This window comes from Microtus pennsylvanicus, chromosome 21 (genome assembly GCF_037038515.1).
Source record: "Microtus pennsylvanicus isolate mMicPen1 chromosome 21, mMicPen1.hap1, whole genome shotgun sequence".
Lineage (NCBI taxonomy): Eukaryota > Metazoa > Chordata > Mammalia > Rodentia > Cricetidae > Microtus > Microtus pennsylvanicus.
In genome coordinates, this window is record NC_134599.1 from 36561303 (window position 1) to 36582312 (window position 21010).

At 38.7% G+C, this 21010-nt stretch overlaps 1 long non-coding RNA gene across 1 annotated transcript in view; it reads left to right on the top strand.

Moving 5' to 3' along the window:
- The first annotated feature begins 2161 nt into the window (after positions 1-2161).
- The window catches only part of LOC142839377 (uncharacterized), a 40135-nt gene continuing 21286 nt past the window's right edge, over positions 2162-21010 (top strand). The window contains exon 1 of the long non-coding RNA XR_012908732.1: positions 2162-2251. This is a non-coding gene — a long non-coding RNA (uncharacterized LOC142839377). The remainder of the gene's footprint in view (positions 2252-21010) is intronic.

Consider the following 21010-nt stretch of genomic DNA (forward strand, 5'->3'; position numbering starts at 1 on the left):
TAAGTGTTCAATTATTTTTTATTATTTTAAGAAATCAATTAATGGTTGTCATATTTTAGATTTCATTTTCTTCAAAGGCATAACTGCTATAATCTTGTATTTTCTAATGTTTCCCAGGTTTTGAATTTCATTTTTAAGAGCTGTTTATTTATTCATCTTTTTATTTATTTCAGATTAGAGCAGTGATTCTCAACCTGGTGGGTTATGACTCATTTTGGTAGATCAAATGAACCTATCACAGGACAGGCCTAAGACCATCAAAAAGTACAGATATTTATATTATGATTCATAACAGCAAAAATATAGTTATGAAGTAGTAGTGAAAATTGTTTTATAGGTGGGGAGAATACTACATCATGAGTAACTGTATTAAAGAGTCATAGCACTAGGAAGATTGCGAAAAACTGGTTTAGATCAGTGTCTCCTGTAGCTCGGGCTTGCATCATACTATGTAACTGAGAATTGCTATGAACTCCTAGTGCTGCAAAAACAGTCCAGCAACTCCTACCATGCTGGACATTGACTGGTCTGTGTGAAGGAGAAATAGATCAGTGAATGAGTATACTCCAACTTCTTTAGATTTTATTGTGAATTTACAAGTGAAGTAGGACCTGTGTAATAACTGAGTTCACGGACCAATTCTAAAGCCAGTATCGTCACATCAGAAAAAGGGATGGGAAAGAAGGAAGGTAAAAGCTTTCCTACTGTGACAATAGTTGGCATTAGCAGTGAGTAGTGAGGTAATCAATTTTAAATGTTCCATAAATGTGCTGACTGGCCATTTCATGGGTCCACAGACCATGCATACAAGAATCTATATAAAGAAATTAACTTATCATTAAACCAAATTACTGTAGTTACAGCAGTTCAAGTAAAATAGAAGAGCTGGATAAAATGGTGTGGCCCTGCCTACCATGATTTATTTTCTAGGTTTAAGATGTATACTGTGAGAGAAATGATGTGAGTAGCACTTCGTGTGCTCTGATACAAATCCCTGGTCTCTGGGGCACATGACCATAAAATCTGTTTCAACTTTTTAACAGAATTTTTCAGGATTATAAATACATTATTTCCACTATCTCTTTCCTGCCTCTAAGCCCTCCCATAGACCCTTTGTTGTGTTCTAATTCTCATGGCTTCTTTTTGTTTAATAACAATTACTGTTTGTGACCTGTGTTTGTTTGCAAGACCTCCCAGCTATGAAGTAAGGGGTTGGCTACTCTGGACCTTGAGTGTGTAATGGAAAGTGTACATATAGGACCATGTGCCTTGGAGGAGGAACAGGAAGTGCTCTGGGAAAATGGAAGATTTTACTAAACTACAAAATTTCCAGATTAGTATCTTGTCTGACCATAGTGTGGAAGGACAAACCTGGAGGATTTTTGCTTTCTAAGACATTTGATTTCTGCTCTCCCAGTAGGGTAACTGCCAATGTCTGGAAGCCCAGCTGGGTGGTCCTAGCTAATGAGGGACTCTGGTTGGCAATTAGGAGCACCAGCAGGAGACAGTTTACAGGTTCTTTCCAGTATTGTATCCACATTCTCTTGCCTGTTCCCAAGACTTACCACAATCCCTCAGTGTCTTCTAATTCATGGCCCACTTGTCTTTAATAGCAGTTGTAAATGTGATCTGTGTTTGGCTGCAAGATTTCCCAGGTATGAGGCAATGGGTTGGCTGCAGTGCACATTGAGTGTGTAATAGGATGTGCACACAAAAGACCCTGTGCTTTGGATGAGGAACAGGATATGCTCTTTGAAAGTGGAGGATTATCTACTAAATTACTCACTTTCTATCTAGGGCCCTGACCACTGGGCTGGAAGGACAGAACAGGAAGTACTGTGCTATCTGAGTCATTTGATCTTTGATCACCCAGTAGGGGAGCTGACAATATTCTGAGGCCAAGATGAATGGCCCTAGCCAAGGAGAGATTCTTGAAAGTCTTAGCAATCAGGTATAATAGTGGCAGGTTTCTTGCAGGTTCTTTTCAGGATTCTTTTCTACTTTTATTGAAGTGAGTTTTTTTAACTATACTATTTTGCTTTTTAAAGATTTATTTATTTTTATTTTGCATACAAAAATCTGCCTCCATGTATGCCCACATGTCAGAAGAGGGCACCAGATCTCATTACAGATGGTTGTGAGCCACCATGTGGTTGCTGGGAATTGAACTCAGGACCTCTGGAAAAGCAGTCAGTGCTCTTAACCACTGAGCCATCTCTCCAGCCCTAGGAATACCACAAGCTATGCCATGGTGAGTATAGGGTGTTCAGAGAAGGTCTGTTGAACTGTCATTTCTGCTGGGATTTGGATGGACCATGAGCCAGGCTGTGGTTCTGTTGCCCTATGTAATGACCTGGGCAGTGGTCGTTGTCCTCTGTGCCTCCCTGTATATGGATTTCCTGGGAAGAGGGACACTCTGCAGCCCCGGCAAGGTAGAATATTATACTTGTAATATCACTGTCCAGTGTACACACAGAGTCATGCTTTTGGTGTGCAGTGGGAAGTCAGATTTGAAAACTTATAGTTTTATTTCTAGAAGTTCTGAATATTACATTCTACTTTCAAGTTTGTCTTATAAATGTTTCAAATAATTTAAAAGCTGGCAGAACTATGGTGATGTTGACTGTCTTTTAGCAATACATGATTAAAATGTTTCTAATTTGTTTGATACTACTAGCCACAATGATGTCATTCAGTGATATTTAGTTCCAGGTGACAAAAAGAGTTTCTGAGCTGCAGAGGTTTCTTAGGTGTGTATGGTGTTGGGCAGGTAGATAGGGCAGAATCTATATCTTGTGCCATAATCCATGTGACAGGAAGCAGAAATTATACTATATTGCTTTGGTATTGGGCATCAGTGAGACTGGGTTTACCTGAAAACATAACAAGACCGAAGGAGAGGTCTCTAGAGCATGGGGCCTCGCTGTTTGGAACAAATACCAGTAGCTGTAGGGTCAGAAAGAAGAGTTTATGGGTCATTTTGAGGTAGTTTTGTGAAAATTGTGAAGTCTTTATTTATTTAATTTCTCTACACATAGAATTATAGGTAGGTGAGTAACATTTTTTAAGATCACATGTCTTCTAAGTTTTCTTTGGTCTTTTTATTAATAGTTAATGATATTTTTCTGCCTATTCTCTCTTCTTTTTCTCTCCATCTCCTTTATTCTTTCTCAAATATTGTACACATTCTTGATTGTTGTTGCTTTTTCCCCCCAAGACAGGGTTTCTCTGTAGCTTTGGAGCCTGTCCTGGAACTTGCTCTGTAGACCATCTGACTTTGAACTCACAAAGATCCACGTGTCTCTGCCTCCCGTGTGCTGAGATTAAAGTGTGCATCACCACAACCCAGCAAGAATTCATATTATGTCAATTTGTGTACTATTTTTTCATAATCCCACTGATTACTCTGGGTGTTTCCACTATGAATATAACTTTGTAATCAGTTTTCCTGTTATAAATTGTTTTGCATTGTCATTTTAATGTATTTAAATCATGCAAATTTACCACACACATCATCTTAATTTTGATGCATCATGTTTCCAAGGGTCATTTATTTACTTCTTTATTTATTTTGGTTTTGTTGCTATTATTGTTAATCTGAGAGACTTTTGGTTTATTTGATAAAAGCCATTATGGATGTTGGCAGATGGCTCATCACATACTCATTTTGGAGAAGACCTATGTTCAGATACCTAACTCAAGTTGTTAGGCTCATAACTCTTCCATTTCAGATCCAAAGCATCTGAACCCTTCTTTTTTGTATGTCACCTGCATACATATGGAAGATATTCTAACTCATGTAAAATATATGCAAAAAATAACAATAAACTTGTTTTCAAAAGTACTTTTGACTTATAAAGCAATTAAAGTAAAACAAGTTGCTTTAGGTGTACACTGATTCTTTAAAAAATCTGTTATCTTGCATTTTGTTTAAAAATGTTTTCATTTCCTCACTCTGATTGCAGACTTACAGGCAATTATCAATCATGGGATACAAATGGTGTCTAAGTGACCCTAGGAGACATCCTATTCCTTACTATAAGATAATGAGATCCTTTTAGTAGTCAAAACTATTTTCTACGAAGTTAAGACATGAGAAGGTTTCAAGGGAATCTCTCCAATTTTGGTGGAACATCCCTCCTCACCCAAGCCATTTTTTGTTATTGTTAAAGGAGAGAGAACTGAAGTCTATAGGATGAGTGCTGGTCAGTGATTTCTTAGAGTTTGATTTTGGTTAAAATCTTGTAGTTTTTATTTAAAGGAGCACAATATGTCTTTGTGTCTTTGTCATCTATGTTATTGATTTTATTAATTGTTATTTAAGAATATTCTTCATTTCTGGAAAATAATGGTCTCACTAACTTTGTATTCAAAAAATTTCTCATGTTATTAGTTCCTTGAGTTTTTATTGGTTTGGGAAGTTTCTGTGGAGAGACAGTACTAGTTTTTTCTTCTTTATCTTATATGTTTGCCATTTTCCATTTTCTGGCATATCTATCTTCATGTTTGTGTTTTTGCTGGTCAAGTGACTGATGCTATTAGTACATTGCCTTTAGATCTTTAAAATATTTTTGTATAATATTGTCTTTTTCTCTTAATTAGCCTCAGCTATCAGCATGACATAGCTTAGAGTGATCTGAGAAAACACCAATTAGGGTATTCCTAGATCAGAATGTCTGATTAAATTGTCTGAGAGAGATTGTGTTGGTTTTGATTGATATGGGAAGGTTTTTCCACTGTGTTGGCAATATCCCTGAGCAAGCAGCTCTGGGATAGATAGAAGAGCTAGCTAAGCACAAGACACTGACAAAACAAGAGAGAAAGCCAGAAAATAATGGTTCCACATGTTTTGCCTTTAGCTATTATTTTTAGCTTGAGTATCCGCTTTAAGCTCCCATAATTAAGAATTGTGAAATAGGGTTAACAACCAAATAAACTTACTCATTACCTGAGTTGCTTTTGATTAGATAATGTAATAGCAGCAACAGAGAAGAAAGTTGGAACAAAAATGGGACTCAAGTGCTGCAAAAGACTTTGGAATGTTGACTGTTATAAGAATGCTACAGATATCATAAAACTGAACAAAAAGCCTAATCAGCTGTTCTTTTGGGACCTAGAAGATGGAAATGTTGAGAGTAATGGCAGAGAGTGGAGGTCAAAGTCATAAAATTTTTGTGGGTTGTAAGCTCTGCAGGGAACCATGGAGTTGGCCTGACCTAACTTCCTTGAGAGACCTGTGTCATAGGTTTTTCAGTTCCAGTTGAATTCCCTCAGATAGTGAAACGTTCAGGCTGATTTGTGTTTCTTTGTATGATCCCTTAGTAGTCAAGGAATCATGAAAGTTTAACATGACAATTCAATTTAAACATTAATCTTGTGTACACTGTATAGCTTGCAAATTTTATTATATCCTGGTGTATACAGGTGCCTAGGCTTGCAATAATTATAAAAAATTATTTTAATTACAAGACTGCTTAGCCAATAGCTTAGGCTTTTTATTAAGTAACTCTTACATCTAAAATTAACCTATTTCTATTAATCTTTGTGTCATCACATGACTGTGGCCTACCAGTAAGGTTCCATCCAGCATCTTTCTCCTTCGGCAGCTACATGGCATCTCCCTGACTCTGTCTTCTTTTCTCCTTTATCTCTGCTTGGAATTTCCACTTGTTCTATTCTGTGAAGCCATAAGCCCAAAGTAGCTTCTTTATTAACCAATGGTAATAAAACATCTTCATAGCATACAGGAGGAATCGCACATCACCTCCTATTTTCTGTCTAAATAAAAAGGAAGGTTTCGATTTTGACATAACAAGATTACATATAATGAAACCATTATCCAGCAAGAATTAGAGTTACAATATTTAGTCCCTTTACACTTGGCAAGTTAAGAAAAATACTATATCATCTATTCCATCTTTTTGAGTCTAAGGTTTTATGTCTAATCTATTTTTTTATAATTATAAAACTGTCTCTTTCTTCAACTCCATCAAAGAATCCAGAAGGATATACTACTACCTAAGTAAACAGGAAGTACGTTGTAAGCAACTTCTAAAACTCTAGAATTGACAAAGACATCTTGCTGCCTGGACAGTCACCCAAAGTTCTTCTGTAACAGTGGGACATCCATCTCCAGCCTATAGGCCCATAGTGTCTGGCAGACTTTTCCATGAAGCAGGAAATTTCAAAGACAGTTCTGCCTATATTGGCAGTTTGTTAGTCACCTTTTTTTGTGGATCCTGCAGAATGTCTGGCAGACTCTTGCATGGAGCAGGAACTTTGAATGACTTTCTCACCTTCTTTAGGCAACTTTAGCAGTCATTTTTCTGTGGGTCCTGAGTGTCCAGTTTATAAAACATACCATGAAGCAATTGCAGCAGAAGTTTCTTGCCCAAATGGCTAGTCACATTGAAGGCAAATTCCATAATGAGATTCTTTAATGCCCATCAACCTCTCTGAAATAATATGTGCTGCCAGAGGCAGATGTGGCTCACTGTCATGAAAAGTCCTAAGTTTTTAAAACATTTTAAATGCCATATTATGTATGTCTTTGAAAGATTTAAAGAATACTTATCCCATCTGAAATATATCTCTGTACTTCTAGAAAGCCTAACATGACTAAAAGTTTAACTGTTATAAAAGACAATCTATTAATTTGTATTTCTTTTTATTTATTTATTTTTTTGTTTTTTTTTTTTTTGTTTTTTCGAGATAGGGTTTCTCTGTAGCTTTGGAGCCTGTCCTGGAACTCCCTTGGTAGACCAGGCTGGCCTCGAACTCACAGAGATCCGCCTGTCTCTGCCTCCCAAGTGCTGGGATTACAGGCGTGCGCCACCACCGCCCGGCTCTTTTTATTTATTTTATTGAAAAAAATTCTGCCTTCTCCCCACCTCCCATTTCCCTCCCCCTCCTCCCCCTTCTTCCCCTCCTCTCTCCCTACCCCCACGCCCCTCCCCCTCTCCAGTCCAAAGAGCAGTCAGGGTTTCCTGCCCTGTGGGAAGTCCAAGGTCCCCCCCCTCCATCCAGGTCTAGGAAGGTGAGCATTCACACAGGCTAGGCTCCCACAAAGCCAGTTCATGCAGTAGGATCAAAACCCAGTGCCATTTTCCTTGGCTTCTCATCAGCTTTCATTGTCCGCCATGTTCAGAGAGTCCGGTTTTATTCCATGCTTATTCAGTCCCAGTCCAGCTGGCCTTGGTGAGCTCCCAACAGATCAGCCCCACTGACACAGTGTGTGGGTGCACCCCTTGCAGTCCTGACTCCTTGCTCATGTTCTTCCTCCTTCTCCTCCTCATTTTGACCTTGGGACCTCAGTCCAGTGCTCCAATGTGAGTCTCTGTCTCTATCTCCAACCATCACCAGATGAAGGTTCTATGGTTATATGCAAGATATTCATCAGTATGGCTATAGGATAGGGCCATGTCAGGTTCCCTCTCCTCAGTTGCCCAAGGAACTAACTGGTATGACCACTGTATCCCTAATCTCTCCAAGACCTTTATCATAAACGGATGTTGAATTTTGTCAAATGCTTTTTCACCATCTAATGAAATGATCATATGGCTTTTTCTTTCAGTTTATTTATATGCCGGATTACAGTGCTAGATTTTCATATGTCAAACCAGTTCTGCATACCTGGGATGAAGCCTATTTGATCATAATGGATAATTTTTCTAATGTGTTCTTGGATTCGGCTTGCCAGCATTTTATTGAGAATTTTTGCATCGATGTTCATGAGTGAGATTAGCCTGTAATTCTCTTTCTTGGTTGAGTCTTTGTGTCATTTTGGTATCAGAGTAACTGTAGCTTCATAAAAGGAATTTGGCAATGACTCTTCTGTTTCTACGTTGTGAAATACATTAAGGAGTATAGGTATTAGGTCTTCTTGGAAGTTCTGGTAGAATTCTGCATTGAAACCCTCTGAACCTGGGCTTTTTTTGGTAGGGAGGTTTTTGATAACAGCTTCTAATTCTGCACAACTCTCGGTCTATTTACATTGTTCACCTGGTCCTGGTTCAACTTTGGTATATGGTACTTATCTAAAAAAATGTCCATTTCTTTTACATTTTCCAATTTTGTGGCATACAGGCTTTTGTAGTAAGATCTAATGATTCTCTGAATTTCCTCTGTGTCTGTGTTTATGTCCCTCTTTTCATTCTGATCTTAATTTGCATGTTCTCTCTCTGTCGTTTAACTAGTTTGGATAGGGATTTATCAATCTTGTTGATTTTTTCTCCAAGAACCAGCTTTTTGTTTCATTGATTCTTTGGATTGTTTTCTGTGTTTCTATTTTGTTGATTTCAGCCCTCAGTTTGATTATTTCCAGTCTTCTACTCCTCCTAGGTAAGTCTGTTTCATTTTTTCTAGAGCTTTCAGGTGGGCTGTTAAGTCTCCAATGTTTGCTTTCTCCATTTTCTTTTTTTTTTCTTTTTTGAGACAGGGTTTCTCCGTAGCTTTTTGGTTCCTGTCCTGGAACTAGCTCTTGTAGACCAGGCTGGCCTCGAACTCACAGAGATCCGCCTGCCTCTGCCTCCCGAGTGCTGGGATTAAAGGCGTGCGCCACCACCGCCCGGCTCTCCATTTTCTTTAAGTGGGTATTTAGTGCTATGAACTTTCCTCTTAGCACTGCTTTCATAGTGTCCCATAGGTCTGAGTATGTTGAAAGCCTCTAGAAGACACATTTATTAAAACACTATGCTTGCCTGGCCTCCCTTGCCTACTCGGGCATCATCTGGCCTTTCTGTTGTGTGTATGCATCACTGCCTGTGGGCTGCATAGGTAGAGGCAGATTTGGGGTTTCCTGGAATAAGCCTTAAATCAGTAGAGGCTTAGACTGATCATCTTCTCTAAGTCCATGATGAGGAAAGGGCTTCTCAGAGTGTTGCCACCTCACCTCCTGTTCCCCAGCAGCTGCCACCGGAGCCTGAACCCCTCCCTCCTCTTCATCCCCTTATGATGGCAGTGCTTTCTCTAAGCTTTCCAAGCTGTGACTGTCCAACTGGAACATGAGTAATAAAATCTTGGAGAAATTGGGGATATTATATTATATTATATTATATTATATTATATTATATTATATTCCTTTAGGACTGGTTTCTATAGCAGCTAGTATGGCTACTGGGATTAAAGGTGTGTGTTACCACTGCCTGGTCAGTAAGACTGACCAATGGGGCTGTTTTACTCTTTGAACTTCAGGCAAGCTTTATATATTACAACATAAATGAAATGCCACTACATCCAATACAGGATGAGCCTGTCTTCCCAAAACTACTTCAACTGCCTGCAGCTGTTCCTGGGCTAGGCTTTTATGTCAATGAGCTGTGTGTCTGGGAAGAACTTTTGTCACAGGAACATAGTCTAGGCTTGTATCCATGGTCTCTTAGTGTCTGCAGTACATCTATTTAGGACCTTCTGGCTTTCATGGTTTCCATAGAGAAGTCAGGTGTAAGTCTAATAGGTTTACCTTTTTAAGTAATTTGACCTTTTTCCTTTGCAGCTCTTAATATTCTTTCTTTATTCTGTATGTTTTGAGTTTTAATTCTTATATGGAGATTTTTTTTTATCCAGTCTATTTCTCTATGGTTCTTGAACCTTCATAGGAATAACTTTCTTTAGGTTGGGAAAGTTTTCTTCTATAATTTTATTAAATATATTTTCTGGACCGTTAATCTGTACTTCTCCTTCTTCTACCCCTATTATTCTTTGATTTGGTCATTTTATTGTGACCCAGATTTCCTGAATGTTTTGTGATGAGAATTTGTTGGATTTGCTGTTTTCTTTGATCAGTGCATTTATTTTCTCTGTGGTATCATCAGTGTCTGAGATTCTTTCTTCTATCTCTTGTATTCTGTTGGTAATACTTGTCTCAGTAGTTCCTGTTCGTTTACCCAGATTTTCCATCTCCTGCCTTCCTTGGTTTGGTTTTCTTCATTACCTCCATTTCATTCTTCAAGTCTTGAACCGTTTCCCTTACCTGTTTGATTGCTTTTTCTTGTTTCTCTTGTTTTTCTTGGGTATCTTGGAGAGATTTATTCATTTCCTCTACCTTTTTGTTTGTCATCTCTATTTCTTTAGGGCAGTTTTTCACCTCCTGTTTAAGGTCCTCTATTATTTTCATATAGTTCCATTTAAAGTCGATTTCTTCTATTTCTTCTGGAGTAGGGTGTTCAGTTCTTCTTGTTTTGCGATCCCTGGATTCTGGTGATGTCATGTTGCCTTTCAGGTTGTTGCAGGAATTCTTGCATTGGTGCCTGCCCATCACTTCCTTCAAATGGAGCCAGGAGAGGCCTGGTGTCTTGGTTCAGTCTTTGCTGTGACTGAATCTCTGGGTGGATCTCCTCAGTGTAGAAGCAGGAACTGTTCCTGTCTGTATGGAAGTCCTCAGCACCATCCAGATGGAACTCCTCAGCACTGAAACAGGGAAGCCTGGTAGCCTAAAGACCCACGGACAGAAAGGCTAACGTGGGAAGCAGGGCGGGGTCGAATAGAACACAGGAGACCCTGCAGCACAAGGTGAAAGTGCCCTCGCTCCCTTGCAGGGGACCTTCAGGCCTGCCTGATAGGCAGGCACTCACCCCTCTGGTTGGGTAGCCTTGGTGCAGGAGCAGGAAACTATTCCTGAGCCAAGGATCTTGCAGACAACAGGGCAGGCTTGGGGGGGGATCTAATTTGTATTGCATCTTTAAATGAGCTGCACAAATATAATACCTTAAAGAAGAACATATATATATATATAAACAAAATTGACCTTAAATTTTTATCAATAGGTCAAAATCTATGCAAATGCAAAGTATTATCTCTATTTCATGGCTCCTTTAAATGTAAACAAATGTTTATAAACAATATTTCGGAATTTGGTAGTAGTTCTCTCCATACTCCTTCCTACTTTTTGTTTGTAGGGATCTCTGCATGGGCTTGCATCAGCCCCTGGAAGAAGCCTCTTTAATAACAATTAAGCTAAACAGCAATCTATGATAATAGCAGAAAATAGTTATGAATCATTTCATTGATATTTTTTCTTGGTCAACTGTATTTGGTTCTACCCTTGTTCTCTGAGCCATTCAAGTTCCAGCTCCTGGCCATGTAGGCAGTGTCAGTTATGGACTTCCTCTCACAGTATGAGCTTCAAGTTAGACCAGTCATCTATTGGCCACTAAGCAAGTTCTGAGTCACCAGTGCCCCAGCGTATCTTGCAGGTAGTACAAGTGTGGGTTGAATGTTTTGTGGTTGGCTTGGTGTCACAGTTCCACTGGTAGCCTTATGTGGTTACAGAAGATGGCTAGTTCAACCTCCTCTTGCATACTAGGAGTCCTCACTAGGGTTACCTTTATAGGTTCCAGAAAGTTTTCGCTACACTGTTTCCACATCCCCTGTTAAAAGTTCCCCTATTCCAGTTATCTCTCCCTGTCTTCTCCCCACCTGTCTTTTCTTCACTCACCTGATCCTTCCTGTTCCCATCCCCACCTGCCTCCAGTGCACCCATAAAATCTGTTTTATTTCTTCTTACCAACGAGATGCATTCATCTCCCGTAGAGCTGTTCTTGTTACTTAGCCTTTCTGTGTCTATGGAGTGTACTGTGATTAACTGTGATTACTGTGATTATACTTTAACTGGTAATATCCACCCATAAGTAAATACATGCCATGTTTATCTATGTGATTCTGTGTTTCCTCACCTAGGATATTAAAGAACTCAAGAAACTAGACAACAACAAACCAAATAATCCAATTATAATGGGGAACACCTCTAAACAGAATTCTCAGTAAAGGAATCTAAAGTGACTGAGAAACACCTGAAGACATGTTCAACATCCTTAGCCATTAGGGAAATGAATATCAAAACTACTTTGAGATTTCATCTTACAAGTCTTAGAACTGTTAAGATCCATAACACAAGTGACAGCTAATGCTGGCAAGGGGATTCATTGCTGTTGCAAGTGCAAACTTGTACAGCCAATGTGGAAATTAATATGCAGTCCTCAGGAAATTGGGAGTCAATCTACCTCAAGACCAATGTATACCACTCTTGAACATATACCCAAAAGATCCTACCACAAGGACATTTGCTCAACTGTGTTCATGGTGGCTTTGTTCATAAAAGCCATAAACTACTATATCTGGGAGAGATTGTGTTGATTGATGATTGATGTGTGATGGCTCCTCCACTGTGGGTTGCAATATCTCTAAGAAAGTGGGCTTGGGATACAAAAGGCACCAATCTGACTAGGCAAGAGAGAAAGCCAGGAAACAATCTTTGTCCATGTATTTTTGCCTTCAACTATTAGCTTGCTTTTCTATCCTAGGCTCCCAAAATGATGAAGCCAAAATACCCCCACTCATTGCCTGAGCTGCTTTTCATTAAAAGATTTAATCAGAGCAACATAAATGCAAGTTAGAACAAAAAATGGAAAACCAAAAGTAATATTGTTGCTAGGCAGAACCTGGGAATGATGTCCCTTGGAAGAGTATAGAAGATATCAAAACTTTAGGTGGCAAAAAAATAGAAAGTAGTACACAGAATTAATTAGCTTTTCTTGTAGGATCAGAAAGATGGAAATGTTAAGAGAAATGATAGAAAGTGGAGATTGAAATCATAGAATTTCAGTTGAAATTGATTAAGGTAGAGGTCATTTGTGTGATATTTTGGCTCCAAAATATGTCTTTTTCTGCCTGTGACCTGGAAATTTAGTAAAGCAGAATTTAAAAATATGAGCTAATTTCTTAAATGGAATATTGAATGTGGTGGATGGTTATTACTGATGATTCATTCAAGACCATAGTGGAAAAAAAAAACAAGTGGGGCAGAAATAAATGAAAATGAAAAGGCAGTTTCTTATGGCAGTCAATTACTGGAACAGGCTGGGATTTTCAAGGATTTTATCACCATTATAGAGAAGGACCTTGCTATGGAATGGAAGCCTAGCAAGGTACTCTAAGGGTAAGACTCCATTCACATAAGCATTCAACTTATGGAAGGCGTAAGCAAAGTGATTCCCAACTGTAACCCTAAATGCATTTTTCTTCATTGGTGACCATGAGCCTATATATACCCAGGTCAGGATGTAATTGATTGAATAAAAACCTCCCATATAGGAAGATGTATTTGAACATGTCTCTTTTCTTGGCAACTTTCATTTGATTGCTTGTGAATCCAGTAGGAGGATGAGCCTTTCTGGATGAAATTCCTCATTGGACACGTGATATGAGTTTCTATAGCCTCAACCCATTCCCTGTTCTTTGTGCCTGCTATGTTGTGGTTGAAACTAATTGGTCAGCTTTCTTCTTTTGCTGTCATGACTTCCCTACCATTATAAACTCTATCACTAAATCACATTAGATTCAGTAGAATTACCTGCTATTTGATGCTAAGACAGTTTGGTAGCCTACAGTTTTCATTTTTGTTTGTTTATTTCTGAATACAAGATTTGTCTGTGTAGCCCTAGATTTCCTGAAAGTTGCTCTATATACCAGGCTGGCTTCAAACTCAGAGATCCCCTGAACCTGATTCCCAAGTACTGGGATTAAAAGTGGGCCTGGATTTTTTGTTTTTATATTGTTCTATGATGATTTTTGTTCCTATCAAGCATATGCTGTTGTACTGAGCTTCACCCATATCTTGAATTTTAAAATTTGACAGAGGGTATCATTATGTTTCCCAGGATGGCATGTATTCATGACATTGATACTGGTTGTGCTTTCTGAGCCATTGGATTGCAGGTGCATCACCTTCTTCTTCCTGCCTATTTTGTTTGGTTTGAATTTTTATTTTAATATGAGTATTTACTTGTACATGGATATGTACCATGTAAGTGCCTGATCCTTATATTGATTAAGAGATGGAACTAGAAACGCTGAACTTGGAATAATGAATAGTTGTGATCCCCCCATGTAATTCCTTGAGTCAGACCAGGAGTACTCTTTACTGTTGAAACATGTTTCCTGCTCAGTGTTGATTATTTGTGATCAACATAAATATTTGATGTTTTCATTTGTCCATTTATAAGAGTGTTATTGCTGGGTAGGTTGATCCCAAATTTCCTGAGACACCACACTGCTTTCCATAGTGGTTGCACAAGTTTGCATTCCCACCAGCAATGGATGAGTGTACCCTTTACTACACATCCTCTCCAGCAAAGGCTATCGGTGTTTTTGATTTTAGCCATTCTGACAGGTGTAAGATGGTATCTCAAAATTGTTTTGATTTGCAGTTTTCTGATCACTAAGGAGGTTGAGCATGACCTTAATTGTCTTTTGGCCATTTGAACTTCTTCTGTTGAGAATTCTCTGTTCAGTTCAGTACCCTATTTTTTAATTGGGTTAAGTAGCATTTTAACATCTAGTTTCTTGAGTTCTTTATATATTTTGGAGATCAGACCTTTGTCTGTTGCAGGGTTGGTGATGATCTTCTCACAGTCAGTGGGTTGACAGTGTCCTTTGCTTTACAGAAGATTCTCAGTTTCAGGAGGTCCCATTTATTCAATGAGGTCCTTAATGTCTGTGCTGCTGGGGTTATACGTAGGAAGTGGTCTCCTGTGCCCATATGTTGTAGAGTACTTCCCACTTTCTCTTCTATCAGGTTCAGTGTGTTTGGACTGATATTGAGGTCTTTAATCCATTTGGACTTGAGTTTTGTGCATGGTGATAGATATGGATCTATTTTCATTCTTCTACAGGTTGACATCCAGTTATGCCAGCACCATTTGTTGAAGATGCTTTCTTTCTTCCATTGTATACTTTTAGCTCCTTTATTGAATATCAGGTGTTCATAGGTCCGTCAGCATTTCTTGGTTTAGCAAGTTTCTGTGGAGAAACAGTTTTAGTTTTCTCCTCTTGATCTTAGAGGCTTACTTTTTCTCATTTCTTGACCTATCTGTGTTTTTCAGTTCTTCATGTTTGATATGGTTAATATATTGATTTTGTGTTAAAAAATCTTCTTCTCCTATATTATCATCTCTACCTTAATTAGCTTCAGCTGTCAACATGATGTAGATTAGAGTCATCTTAAGAGAACATCAGTTGAGGCTTTGCCCAGATCAAAATTGCTACTAACTATGGGAAAATTGTGTTGATTGATGATTCATGTGGGAAGGCTCTTCTCTTCCACTCATGGTTTCAATACCCTAAGAAAGTGGGACTGAGAGGGATAAGTAGGCTAGCTGAACAAGAGAGAGTGACTAAGCAAGAGTGAAAACCAGTAAATATTTTTCCTTAGTGTCTCTTGCCTTCATTTTGTAACTTGAATTTCTATCCTAAGCTTCCACAGTTGTGGATTGTGATCTGGACATATCAGTCAAAGAAACCTGTTTATTACCTCACATGCTTTTATTTAGGGAATTTAATCACAGCAAGAAATGAATAAATTAGGTCAAAATGTGGTACACCAAAAGTGATTTTGTTGCTGGGTAGAATGTGGAAACGTTGTCTTTTGGAGGAATGTGGAGGATATTAGGACTTTAGGTGGCAAAAGGAATAGAAAACTGTACAGAGCTTAATTAACAATTCCTGTAGGACTAGGAATATGGGGGTGTTGAAAGTAATGCACACAGTGGAGCTCATTGGATTTCAGTGGGAAATAGATTTCATGAAAAATTTATCTATGGGTCATTTGTATAATATTTTCTTCCCAAATCATTCCAATTTTCTCCATTCCCTGAGAAGTTGAGTAAGGCCAACTTAAAAAGTAGTTGGGAGATTTCTTAGACAAAGCATTGATTCGGTTGGGTATTTATTCCTGATGATTTATTTAGGTCTACAGTGGAAAAAAATGAGTGATGTGGATAGAAACAAAAAGTCAGTTTTGTGGAGAAAAACAACACTAGGAAGATTCAAAGGGCAGTCCTGTCATGAAAAAGAGGACAAAATTTCAAGAAGTTTAGAACCATTAAAGAGAAGGCCCTTCTTATTGTTTGAAGCCTAGGAAGGTAACTTAGGGAAAGATTTCATCTATCCAAGTCTTCAATTTCTCAAAGGAATAGGCAACCTGATTCCTAATCTGAGAAAGCAACTTCATGCAGAAGCTGCTGGAACTCTGAACAAAGCATAGTAGCATCCATAACAACTTAGAAGCCAAATTGTGTGTGTTGTGGAGGGACCCATGTTGTATTGTTTCTGGAAAAAAGAAAGAAGCAAAATTTTAAAGTCATAAATTCTTCCTCTTTAGTTTCAGTTGAACATGGTTTTGTCCATCTGTGTTTGGCAGAGTCAGAAACCCACTGAAGAGACTGTGAAACTTTTTATTGCATGAAGCTGTGAAGATGAAGACAGAATTGTATTTTTAGATGATAGGATGTTGTAATACCCAAGCTATGAGATATCTGCCATGGAGAACTACATATAGGAGGTAGATATATACATATATATAATAAATATATAAGGATATATATATAATTTTTCATGAATAGTGCTATCTAAGCTCTTTGAAAATAAATCCCTACCTGTCTGAGGCACAGCTAAAGGATTTGTTGTTTGCCCTACTGAGTTTTCGTGTTACCATGAACCAATCTTCCCTCACTGTGTCTACATTTCTCTTTCTCTCTTTTCAAAATTTATTCTTCTTGTAAACACAGGCTGCTTATTCATTTCCCAGGCACCCAGACCTGAAGAATCACAGAGAAACTATATTAATTACAGCACTGTTTGGCCTACTAGCTCAGGCTTCTTAGTAACTTGCTCTTTCATCTTAACCCACGTCTATTAATATCTGTGTCACCACGAGGCCGTAGCCTACTGATAAGGTTCTGGGGCGTCTTTCTCCTTTGGCAGCTACATGGCCTCTCTTACATTCTGCCTACTCTCTATATATATCTCTTCCAACCTGGCTATATTCTGCCTTGCCAAAGCAGCTTTATTCATTAACCAATAAAAGCAACACTTATACAGAAGGACATCACACATCACTTTTCTTATAATATATCCCAACTGCAGTTTTTCTGTTCTCCATTTCTCTCAGTCCTCTCCACAACTCCCTTCTCCACCAGATCCACTCAATCTTCATTTCCCTTCAGAATAGAGCAGACACACAAGAGATATCAATAAAGCCATATATAGCAAATTGAAATTAGACTAGGCACATATCAAAGACTGCATGGATCAATCTAGTAGGAGAAAAAGGGTTCCAAGAGCAGGCAAAAGAGTCAGAGACATTCCCCACTCCCACTGTTAGGAGTTGCACAAAAATAGCATGCTACAAATGATAACACATATAGAGAGGAATTGGGGCAAACTCCTACAGGCTCCATGATTGCTATTTCAGCCTCTGTGAGCTCCTAAGAGCCCTGCTTAGTTGATTCTGTGGCCTGCGTTCTCCTGTATTATTTTAGTTAGAAAAGATTTTGACTATGAATTTTTTTGAAATTTTTTTCTGTGTTTTTGGGGTGAGATAGTTCTCCATTTCCTGTTATTATTAGGGTTGGTATTTTTCTAGTGTTTCAGATTTCCTGGATGTTATGTTTCAGGAAATTTTTGGTTTAACATTTTCTTTGATCAATATGTCCATTTCTTTGATCATGCCTTTAAAGTCTGAAATTCTCTGTTCAATATCTTATTTGATTATTTAGATTTTCATTTTCATAATTATTTCAGTTCATATTTTTTAATTGCTCCTATTTCTATTTTAAGGTCTTGAACAGCTTCATTTCTGCCAACTGTTTCTTTGTTTGTTTTTGGTTTTCTTTAAGGGATATATTAATTTTCTCCAATACTGCATTTATCTTTTCTCTACTTTTTTTAAAAAGGGATTCATTTACTTCTTTAAGGACTTCTGTCATTTTCGTAAAGTTGGTCTTAATTGTGCTTCAACTCTATTGGAATATTCAGAGCTTGCAGCAGTAGGATACCTGGAATCTGGTAGTGACTTATTGCTCTGGCTGTTGTTGATTGTGTTTTTATGTTGGTGTCCAAGTATCTGGGTTTTAGGAATTTGTGGATCTAGGTACTCATCTCTCAGTTTGTCTTTGTTGCATGGGTGTTATTTTGCTTGGTTTCTATTTGCTTTCTAATTTTCTGCTTTATGTGGCCTATGGTTGAGCAGGTGCTCTCATCCCAAGTTAGAGCTGGAAATCTTACAAATGGTGTTCACCCAATGTTTGGGCATGAAAGGAGAGGAGACCATAGGGAATTTGGAGATAGTGTTGATGGGGACTGAGAGACTGAGGAAGGCCATTTGTAAGGTGGCCTACATAGACTTCTTGCAGATAGTTGAAGTTGAAGGCTACAACACAGAGAAGAGGAGGGAAGTGGGATTGGGGATAGTGTTGTGGAATTATTAAAAGAATGGAGGTGCACAGATAAACCCATGTGAATTTCTGGTGACTTCCATAGGTTCTGGTCCAGCAGAGAGTCTTTACCTCTGTTTCCCTACCTGGTTTTTTTATTTTGGCTCATGTGGCCTGCACTTGAGCAGAGGCTATGCATCTGATATAGGGGTGGGTACATGGTTTTGGTAGTAGCAGCTGTAGGGTTGCTGAAAGATCATGTCTGTGGGAATGTAGGGAGTGTGGAAATTTCATGGGTTTGTGGTCTGCCTATCTGTTCTCACTGGTGTGACATACACATGAGTCTGCCTAAGATGGGAGGTGTAACACAGTCATATTCCTGTTTTTATGAATGGGACTATGCCCTGTGCCATTATATGTTGTAAATCTTTATTTTTTTTTTATTTTACAACATGTGACAGTCAAGAGATTGTCTAAAATGTCAGAAGAGACTTTGGACATTTGTGATGTTTGGGCTGCTACAGATTATAAGGATCATTGAACTTACACTAAATGCATTTTATTTTTATTTGTATTTATTCTTCTCGTATTCTATATATCCTGATTCAATTCTCACCCTCCTCTACTCATTCCAGTTCCTCCCCCACCAAATCCCATTGTCCCAGCCCCACTGCTTCCTTTTCCCTTCAAAAAAAAAAGAGCAGACCTCCCAGGGAAATCAACAAAATAAATCATACCAAGGTGCAATAAGACTAGGCACAGACTCTTATTTCAAGGCTAGACAAGGCCAATGCAATAGAAGGAAAAGGGTCCTAAGAACAGACAAAAGAGTCAGAGATGCCATGACTCCTACAGTTAGGAGTTTCACAAACACCCCAAGCTGAACTATAGCATGTATGCAGAGGACCTGGAACAGAGCCATGAAGACTCTGTGATTGCTACATCAGTTTTCTTTGAGCCACTATATGCCCTACTTAGTTGATTGTGTGGGCCATGTTCTCCTGATTTCCTCAACCACTGAATGCTACAATCCTCACACCCTCCTTCTACAAGATCAATACAGCTCAAGCTTATGTTTGGGTAAGGATCTCTGATGGGCTTCCATCAGCCCCTGGAAGAAGCCTCTTTAATAACAAGTAGGCCAGGTGTCAACCTATGATTATAGCAAGAAATAGTTAAGAACCATTTTATTGATATCTTTTCTTGGTCAGCTGTTATTTGGTTCTACCCCTGTTCTCTGAGCCATTCAAGTTCTGGTTCCTGGCCATCTAGGCAGTTTTCAGTTATGGGTTTCCTCTCATAGTATGAGCTTCAAGTTAGACCAGTCATTTATTGGCCATTAAGAAATCTCAGAGTCACCAGTGTCCCAGCATATCTTGCAGGTGGTACAAGTGGGTTGAATATTTTGTAGCTGGCTTGGTGTCCCAGTCCCACTGGGAGCTTTATGTGGTTACAGAAAACGGCTAGTTCAACCTCCATATTCTTGATTACTAGGAACAGTCACTAGGGTCACCTTTATAGTTTCCAGAATGTTTTCACTACAGTTTCCACATCCCCTGTCTTTCCCTGTCTTCTCCCCATCTGTCTCTTCCTCGCTCACCTGATCCTTCCTCTTCCCATCCCCCCTGCCTCCAGTATACCCACAAGATCTGTTCTATTTCTGCTTACCAGGGAGATCCATGCATCTCCCCTAGAGCTGTTGTTACTTAGCCTGTCTGTGTCTATGGATTGTACTGTGATTAACTGTGATTACTGTGATTATACTTTACTTAACTGCTAATATCCACCTATAAGTGCGTAAATATCATATTTTTCCATGTGATTATGGGCTTCCTCACCTAGGATATTAAAGAATTCAAGAAACTAGACAAGAACAAAGCAAATAATCCAACTATAATGGGGAACACCTCTAAACAGAATTCTCAGTAAAAGAATCTAAAGTGACTGAGAAACACTTGAAGACATGTTCAACATCTTTAGCCATCAGGAAAATGAATATCAAAACTACTTTGAGATTTTATCTTACACCTGTTAGATTTGTTAAGCTCCATAAATCAAGGGGCAGCTAATACTGGCAAGGACATGTAGCAAGGGGATTCATTTTACAAGTGCAAACTTGTACAGCCAATGTGGAAATCAACATGCAGTCCTCAGGAAGTTGTGAGTCAATTCACCTCAAGACCCAGCTATACCACTCTTGGACATATATCCAAAAGATCCTACCACAAGGACATTTGCTCAACTGTGTTCAGAGTGGCGTGGTTCATAAAAGCCATGACTGCTGTATCTGGGAGAGATTGTGTTGATGATTCACGTGGGAAGGCTCCTCCAATGAGGGTGGCAATATCCCTAAGAAAGTGGGCTTGGGCTACAAAAGGGAGCTATCTTAGCATGAATGAAGGAGTGACTGGGCAAGAGAGAAAGCCAGGGAACAATCTTTGTCCATGGATTTTTGCATTCAACTATTAACATGATTTTCTATCCTAAGCTCTAAAAATGATGAAGTCAAATTACCCCACTCATTGTCTGAGCTGATTTGGTTAGAGGATTTAATCAGAGCAACATAAATGCAAGTAGGACAAAGAAATGGAAAACCAAAAGTAATATTGTTGCTAGGCAGAACCTGGGAATGATGCCTCTTGAAAGAGTGTAGAAGATATCTAGACTTTAGGTGGTGAAAAAAATATAGAAAGTTTTACACAGAACTAAATTGGCTGTTCTTATAGGACCAGGAAGACAGAAATGTTAAGAAGAATGTCAGAAAGTAGAGACTGAGATCATAGGATTTCAGTTGGAAATTA